Here is a 10450-nt window from a genome sequence, read left to right on the forward strand (position 1 = left end):
CTGTCTCTACTGCACAATCCCATGAGTCTGTCAGAGTCACTACAGAGGATACAATGAACCTTGCAGAAATGGCTGTAAATCAGGAACTGGAAGTCAGGGGAATCCCTGAAAAATTTCAATCAAAATTGTTATCTAGACAGCTGTTGGAGCTGAGGGCAGCTCTGGGTCGTCTTCTCATCATTCCAGAGTTATTTAAAAAGTTGCTGTTGAGCTGGCATTTTTATTTTTTTTCCAAATATTCCCAGATTAGGGGCAGTATCCTTCCGGCAACAACAAAGAGAACAATTCCATACCAACAAATGTGGAGGGGGTGGGGGGGGGAAGCAGGAAACACCAGGCAAGTGATCTCAACCACCTGTCACAGGAAAATGTGTCGGAAAGAACTGCAGGATTAAATCGAAGATAGATATTTCTCAATGCGAAACGTCACCCATTCCTTCTCTCCAGCGATGCTGCCTGTCCCGCTGAGTTACTCCAGCATTTTGTGTCACAGGAAAATGTCAGCTGCTATTATTAAAGAGATAACATGACACTCGAGTAAAACTCAAGGCATTTGGGCAAAGTTAACAAGATGCTGAAAGGGAATCCAGTTTTGAACATTTTGACCACTGAAAGTGACCATCAGGATGAGGGAACCTGGGTCCACAAGAGATATTTGGGCTCTCAAGAGTCAAGGACGTTTAATTGTCACTAGACCAAGTGGAACGTTGGGCCCAAACCTCTCCTGCATTGGTGCAGCACCCTCTCCTCCCCCCTCCCCTCTCCTCCCCACTCCCCCCTTCCTCCTCACCTCTGCCTCCCCCTCTCCCCTCCCCACCCTCCCCTCTCCCCCACTCCTCCCCCTCCTATCCTCATCCCTCCCTCCCTCCCCCAACCCCCCTTCCTCCTTCCTACCCTTTCCTCCCCTCGCTCCCCCCCTTCTCCTCCCACCCACTCAACCCCTCTTATCCTCCCTCCTTTTCCCCTTCCCTCCCTAGGAGATAGATTTAAACTTTTTAAATGTGAATAACTTAAAAAATATAACACCTATTTCAATTAAACTTCTTCCACTAGCACCAGATGGTGAGTAAGGTGGGCCTAAAACTGCCGCGCTATCGTGTACCGTTCTGGCTGTAGTTCAGGAACAAACAAACGAGAGTTTTTGTATATAGATATGTACCCGCAATAGAACAATGGCATTCACACTTGCTGCAGCTTCAAATGTCATTTAACACCTTAGCACACAGATCATAATTATCAATTAAACATACATTAAATTTGTAACCGCATTACTCGGTAACCAAAATTGTGCAACAACGGAAATCCATAATGCAGCTAAAAACATGGTGCACAGCAGATCACAGCTGAGGTTAGTATTGTGTCCTGTTCAAAAGCACGATAATTACTGGGAAGGAGCTGTTCTTGAACCTGATGACCATGATTTTCAGACTCCTGCACCTTCTTTCTGATGGCAGGGGTGAATTGTGAGCACAGCCAGGGTGGAGTGGTTTTATTATATTAGCTGCCTTTAAAGCAGTGCTTTCTCTGGATCCCTCTGATGGTGGAGAGGTCAGCACATGTGAGTGACCTGGTCGTGTCTACCTCTCTCTGTAGTCTCCTTCGTACATGGGCCTTTGAGTTGCCAAACCAGACCGTGATGCAACAGTACGCTTCTGTACACCTGTAAAAGTTCAATAAAGTATTTGTCAACAACCTGAATTGCTCAATATTTTTAGGAAGTAGAGGAAGGAATTAAAGAAGTATATATCATGTGTAGATAGCTGGGATGAAGCAAATCTCTTGGGGAGTGCAAGTGATGTAGAAATACTCTTACGTCGAAAATCAGAAGAGCAAAAAGAGGACACGAGATATCTTTGGCAGAGAAGGTTATGGAGATAACCTGGGAATTATTTAAGCATATTGAAAGGCAACGAAGGAGAGATTAGGGTCCCTGAAGGATCAATGTAGAATGCTATATTGGCAGCCATTGAGAAAGTCGCATAAACTGGGGAATTCAGGGAGGAGAACAGTGATGTCTGCAAACATGTCCCATGTTTAGAGGCATAGATAAGGTCGACATTCAAAACTTTTTTCCCAGGTTGCAAATGAACAGTACTCATGGGAATAGCTGTAAGTTGAGAGGGGGGAAGTATAAAGGAGATATGCGGGGCAAGTGTTTTTACACAGAGTGGTGGGGGCCTTGATTGCATTGTCTGGGGAGGTGGTGGAGGCAGGTACAATAGTGGTGTACAAGAGGCTTTTAGATAGGCACACAAATGTGCAGGGAATAGAGAGGTATGGATCATGTACAGGCAGTGGAGATTAAGGGCTTTGTGGCCAAGTTTGCGGATGATACGGAAATATGTGGAAAGGCGGGTAGTGTAGCTTAGAACACATCAGTATAATATGGCTCGGGAGGAACTGCAGATGCTGTTTTAAATCGAAGATAGACACAAAATGCTAGAGTAACTCAGGCGGGCAGGTAGTGGTACAGGCTGGTGGCTTCCTCAGCACAGGGTGAATTTTCTGGCGTGGCCCCTGCGTTGCTCCCAGTTTCCTGGAGCTGGGGCCCATTGGCCACTGCACTGCTCCTGGTATCCCGGAGCTGGGGCCCATTGGCCACTGCACTGCTCCCAGTTTCCTGGAGCTGGGGCCCATTGGCCGTTGTGCCGCTCCCGGTCTCCCAGAGCTGTGGCCCATTGGCCGTTGTGCCGCTCACGGTCTCCCGGAGCAGGGGCCCATTGGCCGCTGCACTGCTCCCATTCTCCTGGGGCTGGGGCCCATTGGCACTGCTCCCAGTCTCCTGGGGCTGGGGGGCAACAGACACGTTCTTCCTCTTAACTTCCTCCTCCCCCGTTTTCTTCCTCTGCCTCTGCTTCCGTTGTCGGCTCCTCCCGGTTGTCTCATCCTCCGACGCGGAGAGGTTGCTGGCCTCGTCCTGGGAGAGGACTCTTTTTTGGGACTTGCTTGCCCCCTCCGGCTTTTTCTCTGTACGCACAGCCTTCAACGTTTTCCTCGACTGTACCACCTTCCATTCCTCCTCTTCCTGTTCCCCCTCTTCCATCGACTCACCCTCGTGGGCAGGGGCCTGGGGGGCTCTGTCCTGCGGTTGGGGGCTCGAGGTGGTCGCGCTGTCATCGCCCCTGCCCTCCTTTCCTTTTTGGGCTTTTGCCGTGGTAGGAGACGTCTCGTCCACCCTGGGGGTGCTGGCAGCGGCCCCTCTTATCGCCTGTGCATACGTGCCTGCTCTTTTTGGGCAGGCCCTGTAAAGGTGGCCTGCCTCCCCACACAGGTTGCAGCTCTTACTCTCTTTGCAGTCCCTTGTCTCGTGGCCTTCTAGTTTGCAGTTTCTGCAGACGACTGTCCTGCATTCTGCCGCCACGTGCCCAGGTTTGTTGCATTTCCTGCACACCCTGGGCTGCCCCGCGTACGTCGTGTAGCCCCGGTTCCCTCCGATGGCCAACACCGAGGGAGGGTGGATGATAAATCCCTTCCCGTCCACCCTCAGCTTCACCTTTACTTGCCTCTTGCTCGTCCAGATCCCGAACAAGTCCTTTATGTCCACACAGTTCCCGGCCCCTTCGACGTAGCGCGCAAGGAAGGTGAGGACATCCACGACGGGCACATGTGGGTTGAACATGTGCACCGTGATCATCCATTCCCTCTGGGTGGGGAGGGTGAAGAGCGGCTGCACCTTCAGGAGCGACAGCGGGGCTTCGTTCCCCTTCTCCCGGAAGTCCTGCAGCAACTTCTGCCATCTCGCCGGGTTCTGGAAGGTAACGTCGAAATATCCGTTACCTGGGAAGTCCTGGAGGCAGAAGATGTCCCCGGCCTTGAATCCACAGGCCTCCAGCAGCACCTTCTTGGTGAAGAGGTCCCTTGAGAAAGGGATCCCCTCCCTGAGGTCCTTCACCGATACACGCAGGGTATTCCGGATACCCTGTCCTCCAGCTCCACTTGCTGCTGCCATCCCACCTGGATAAGGGTGTTAGGTTGGTTACCCAACCAGCATGGATCCACCCCTAAACCAGCCTCGTGCTCCTGACCTCCGCTCCTCGTCACTGATTCACGCCTCAATACAGATACTGCTTTTATACTGTTCTTATAAGAACATTAGGTTGTGCAAGAACAGATACTACACTTGATCTTAGCCAAAAGGCCGACTGGCCCACTGCAGACTGCAGGAGTACGTGCTGACGGACGCACTGAAGCTCGGTGCAGCCAACGCTAAGGCCCTGTGGGGGAGGACCACAGTCTAGGGTCCTTCCGCTGCTGGACATGGGGGGGCAGGGTGTGGTGGAGAGAGACGCCCCTCCAAAAAAGGGATACTGGGTAAATGTCTAAATGTAAGTAAATGTCTAAGTGAATGTCTGTACCAAATGTAACCTCCGGAAATGTCGGATGGGCTTGTTTAAGAATATGTTTTGTGAATGATATTTATTATTTGAATAAAGTATTTTTTGATCCAGGCCGTGCTGTTGCCCAAGAAAACCAGCGCAACCTCTGGCACTAAGAGCAAATAGATCAGCGAAACGTCAATCTAACGACCCAAAGGTTCTTTTCAGAGCCACTCACAGTGTCTGTCGAAGGGCTGAGTACCGGCTGGGGTGGGCGGTTTCCGTTCAGTCGATACGTTCACGTATGAAACAACCGGATCTACTCACGTTCCCCTTTGCGTCCCGCCAACTCCCATGAATAAAGCCAACATCTGCCCCGCACAAAGCGATCCGCTTCTGTCCGGCTTCCTCCACAGTCCACATTCTCCTCTCCGTCAGTTACACGGAGCTCTCACCCAACGGGATCAGTGAGAGGGGAGCAGGGTAATTTCAGAAAAGCCGATGTTTCTAGAACATCAATCCGTGGAGGGAAAATTTAACCTACATACCGTCACCATCTGCGTGACGACTCCCAAATACTGGGAATAACAACCGGTCACAGCATCTGTGAAGGGAATGAATAGCGGACATTTCGCCGACACGAATCTTTGTCTCCATGGAGCAACGCCTCTCTTCATGACCGAATGCCGCCCAGACTGTTCCGATACCGGACCGGTGTTAAACAGGCGGAGACACCACTCCGCAACAGTACAACCGATCACCAATGTCACAAAATGTTCCTTTACCGGATCATATTGACTGCTGCAGGATTCAATATAATTAGTTGAAAATCTCATCGGCCCCAGTGAACCTTTAACAAATTATAATTAACTAAATCGGGTGGTCACTGCTCTCTCTGTGAGGCTGTGGGCGGCTCTTAGAAGAGCCTTTGTTTTGTGTTCGAATAAAGGGGTAGTTATTTATCCGCCGAACCCGTAGAGAGTGCGGCCCTGGCGTTTCAGAGCGTACACCACATCCATGGCAGTGACCGTCTTGCGCTTGGCGTGCTCGGTGTAGGTGACCGCGTCCCTGATCACATTCTCCAGGAAAACCTTCAGCACCCCGCGGGTCTCCTCGTAGATCAGACCCGAGATCTGCTTGACCCCGCCACGCCGAGCCAGGCGGCGGATGGCTGGCTTGGTGATGCCCTGGATGTTATCGCGGCACTTTTCGGTGCCGCTTTGCTCCGCCTTTGCCCAGACCTTTGCCCCCTTTCCCTCGGCCAGACATGATGCTGCTTCACTCGAGTCGCTGCTCAGTGACAATCTCGCTGTTGCTGTCTCCTTTTATACACAGCGCCTCGACCTGCCGGGAAAATGCAGAGGAGGAGAAAAGGCAGAATCATTGTGACAGGCAGAAAGAGGGACGCCTCTCATCTTCCAGCTCCGCCCTCCGTTTTCTTTAACCGCCAATTTCCAACCGTCAATAAACAATACAATTTAAATTTAGCGTTCCCGCCAATCCCCATGTTGAACTGGTCGAAATAAGGAACTGCAGATGCTGATTCATACGAAAGATGGACACAAAGTGCTGGAGTAACCAGCATCTCAAGAGAAAAGGGATAGGTGATGTTTTTGCTCGGGACCCTTCTTCAGCCTGAAATTGGGGAGGGGGTGTGGGGGAAATTGAGGAGGCAGTGGAGAGGGCATGGAAAGTTGGAGGTGAGAAAAGACCGAGACAAATCAGGGCCAGCAACAATTTACCTTTCCACTTGCAGCAACAGCAACTGATGTTTAGCTTGTGGAGGGATGTGAATGGTTAATTCTCTGCGTTTAAATGACTTCTACCAACACTCTCCTCCCCTCCCCCTTTGCCCCCATCACCCTCTAGTCGTTTAACCAGATCCACAGTTTTCCCCATTGTATCCCTCTTGGGATCGCACCTTCCTTAGCCACAACTTTGCAACAAGGTCCAGAGCAGTTGGGAAGGTGGGACTAGGAAGGGCAGATGGCAAATAAGAGATGTTGCATTTTGGCCTGTGAAACAATGGACACGACTTGCACGTAAATGGTAGGACCCTGAAGTGTGTTGCAGAACACAGAGATCTGGGTGTGCAGGTGTATGGCTCCCTGAAAATGGTCAGTCAGGTGGACAGCGCGGTGTAGGCTGTGTTTGGCATGTTCTGTTCTCTCTCCCCCTCAATCCTCCTCCTCGGTGATTTCAACATCCATATGGACTCCACAATAACCGCTGACTTCACTGAAATACTCAACTGCTTTAACCTCACTCAACACGTCAATTTTCCCACCCATAACCATGGGCACATTCTGGACCTTGTCTGCTCCACTGGACTAAATCTACATCACCTCTCTGGCTCCGACCCCACCCTCTCTGATCACTTAGCCATCACCATGTCTGTCAACATTCCCACCCCAGCTCCAAAGCAAAAACGCAAAATCAACTTCCGTAAGCTGAACTCTGTTTCACCTACCTCGCTCTCATCCTCCCTCTCTGAAATAATGTCCACCTCTCCCTTCGTTGACCTCCACCGCCCCTCTGACCTCACTGACTACTACAACCGCACTCTCTCCTCCTGCCTCGACCAGCTTGCACCTATAAAAACCAAAACAGTTTCCTTCACCCACTCTGCTCCCTGGTTTACCCCTGAACTCCGCGTGATGAAAACTCATGCCCGCCAACTTGAAAGACTCCGCAACAAAACAGGTCTCACAATTCACTCCCAAGCCTACAAAGACCACATGCAGCACTACAAAGATGCCCTCTCCCGCGCCCACTCCACCTACTACTCTCAAATAATTCACTCTGGCTCCGGAAACCCAAAAACACTTCTTTACAATAAACAAACTCCTCAGCCCCCTGGACACCATCTCCCAATCATTCACAGTTGACAAATGCACCACTTTCCTTTCATTCTTCCAAAGCAAAATAGACAACATCTACAGCACCTTAACCACCAACGCACCTGCTCCCCCTCAAACCACCTGCCCCCCTTATCCTGTCAGCCCCTGCCTCAATTCTCCCCAATCTCCACCACCGACCTCTCTGACCTCTTCACAGGAATAAAAACTGCCACCTGCTCTCTGGACCCCATCCCCTCCAGCTTTGTCAAGGCCTGCCTTCCTGCTCTCTCTCCACTTATCACTGCAACAATAAACTCCTCCCTGTCCACTGGCATCGTCCCGCCATCCCTCAAAATCGCTGCTGTCACCCCCATTCTGAAAAAACCTGGTCTAAACCCTGACACCCCAAACAACTTCAGACCAATCTCCAACCTACCCTTTCTGTCCAAAGTTTTGGAACGTGCTGTAGCTTCCCAACTCAAATACCACCTCTCTACCAATAACCTGTATGAAACTTTCCAATCCGGATTCCGCTCAAACCACTGTACTGAAACTGCGCTCCTCAAAATCACAAACAACATTCTCCTCTCCTCCGACGCTGGCAACCTCAACATCCTCATCCTACTTGACCCCAGCGCCGCCTTTGACACCATAAATCACTCCATTCTCCTCACCCGACTTGAAACCTCCCTTAACATCACCGGCACAGCCCTATCCTGGTTCAAATCTTACCTCTCTGACAGACACCAGTTCATCTCCATTAACAACTGTAAATCCCCCACCGCTCCCCTCCCCCAAGGTGTCCCCCAAGGCTCAGTCCTTGGCCCCCTCCTCTTCATCCTCTACCTGTTCCCCCTTGGTCAATTAATCCGCCGTCATGGTCTCAACTTCCACTGCTTCGCCGATGATATCCAGCTCCTCATCTCCACCAAGTCAATCTCCCCCACCACACACTCTACACTGACAAACTGCATCACTGAAATAAAATCTTGGCTTCAATCAAATTTCCTCAATATCAATTGCAACAAATCTGAAATCATCATCATTGGTCCAAAAACGCTCACCAAATCCACCCAAAACTTCATCCTCAACATTGATGGTCTCCCAGTATCCACCTCACCTCACATCCGGAATCTTGGAATCATCTTTGATCAAGCCCTCTCCTTCGACAAACACATCAAACACATCACAAAGACAGCCTTCTTCCACCTCAAAAACATTGCCCGTCTCCGTCCATCCCTCTCCTCCACAGCTGCAGAAACCCTCATCCACGCCTTCATCACCTCCCGTCTGGACTACTGCAACAGCCTCCTCTATGGCGCACCCTCAAAAATCATCAGTAAACTTCAATACATTCAAAACTCCGCTGCCCGTCTACTCACCCACACCCCGATCCGTGACCATATCACCCCCGTCCTTTATAAACTCCACTGGCTCCCCATCCCCCAGAGAATCCAGTACAAAATCCTCCTCATAACCTACAAAGCCCTCCATAACCTGGCCCCATCCTACCTGACCGACCTCCTCCACAAGCACACTCCCACCTGCACCCTCCGCTCTGCTGCTGCCAATCTCCTATCCCCCCACATCCGGACCAAACTCAGATCCTGGGGGGACAGGGCTTTCTCCATCGCTGCTCCCACCCTATGGAACTCACTACCCCAAAACGTTAGAGACTCCTCCACACTCACCACATTCAAAACATCGCTGAAGTCTCACCTGTTCAGTACTGCCTTCAACCACTGAAGGTCACCTCACCTTCTGTCTCCTTTCTCTGTTCGTTTATTTATTTACTTATTTATCTATTTATTAATTTCCCTATGTTCTCTAAATCTCTGTAAAGCGTCTTTGAGTATATGAAAAGCGCTATATAAATAAAATACATTATTATTATTATTATTATTTACTTCACTGGGAAGGATAGAGTACAAATGTTGCCACATCATCATGCAGCTGAGCAAGTCGTTAGTTTTAGAGGGATTTGGGCCAAATGTAGGTAAAAGGGACCAGCACAATATGCCAACTTAGTTGGCATGGACAAGGTTTCCATGCTGCACAGCTCTATGACTTTATGACTGGTATTTAAACGATGATAGATGACTGGCACTCACTGTGTGACCTAAAAAGATTTAAGGTTATTATTATTGTCACGTGCACCAACGGGAAACAATAATACTCCCCTGCACTGTACTGTAGGGAGACTGTGTGACCATCACACAGCACAATAATATAAAGACAAGGAACCTCAAACTGCTCTGTGGGGCAACAGATTTCCAACACCAACCCCTCTGCTGCACAGATAAAGACAGGAATACCCCCTGCACGACACTGTGAAATCACAGCCCAGTACAGACCACACAGCCTGTGGACAGAGAGCTTTGCACCAGCCACTCCCAACACTGTAAGGGCACAGACCACACAAACCACCTCAGGACTGCATGGAGACTGCCCAGTACAGCACCAGCACTGACAGTAGGGAGATGGACAAAGGGAATCCAACCACAGTCCTGCAGGGACACAGATTGGTGTGATCTCAGACTGTAACGCATAGGACTGTAACTCCCTGGGATGGCAGGACTTACATATGAGGAAAGACTGGATAGACTGGGCTTGTACTCGCTGGAATTTAGAAGACTGAGGGGGGATCTTATAGAAACATATAAAATTCTTAAGGGGTTGGAGAGGCTAGATGCGGGAAGATTGTTCCCGGTGTTGGGGGAGTCCAGAACCAGTGGTCACAGCTTAAGGATAAGGGGGAAGTCTTTTAGGACCGAGATGAGAAAACATTTCTTCACACAGAGAGCGGTGAGTCTGTGGAATTCTCTGCCACAGAAGGTAGTTGAGGCCAGTTCATTGGCTATATTTAAGAGGGAGTTAGATGTGGCCCTTTTTGCTAAAGGGATCAGGGGGTATGGAGAGATGGCAGGTACAGGTTACTGAGCTGGATGATCAGCCATGATCATATTGAATGGCGGTGCAGTCTCGAAGGGCCGAATGGCCTACTCCTGCACCTATTTTCTATGTTTCTATGTTTCTATGTAACACGGCATTCAATATCATCATCCCCTCCAAACTGGTTACCAAGCTCAGGGAACTGGGTCTCTGCACATCCATATGCAACTGCATCAAATTCCTGGGCATGCACATTTCTGAACATCTGTCCTGGCCCGAGCACATTGATGCAATCATAAAGAAAGTATATCAATGTTTATACTTCTAAGATTCAGGAAATTCAGTATGTTAACAAACACATTATTGAACTTCTACAGGTGTATAGTAGAGAACATATTGACT

The 10450-nt window shown here is 49.8% G+C and overlaps 1 pseudogene; it reads right to left on the minus strand.

Moving 5' to 3' along the window:
- Positions 1–5275: 5275 nt before the first annotated feature.
- LOC144609707 (histone H4-like) lies at positions 5276–5585 on the minus strand (annotated as a pseudogene).
- Between the last annotated feature and the right edge of the window lie 4865 nt (positions 5586–10450).

The sequence above is a fragment of the Rhinoraja longicauda genome, chromosome 34 (assembly GCF_053455715.1).
Source record: "Rhinoraja longicauda isolate Sanriku21f chromosome 34, sRhiLon1.1, whole genome shotgun sequence".
Lineage (NCBI taxonomy): Eukaryota > Metazoa > Chordata > Chondrichthyes > Rajiformes > Arhynchobatidae > Rhinoraja > Rhinoraja longicauda.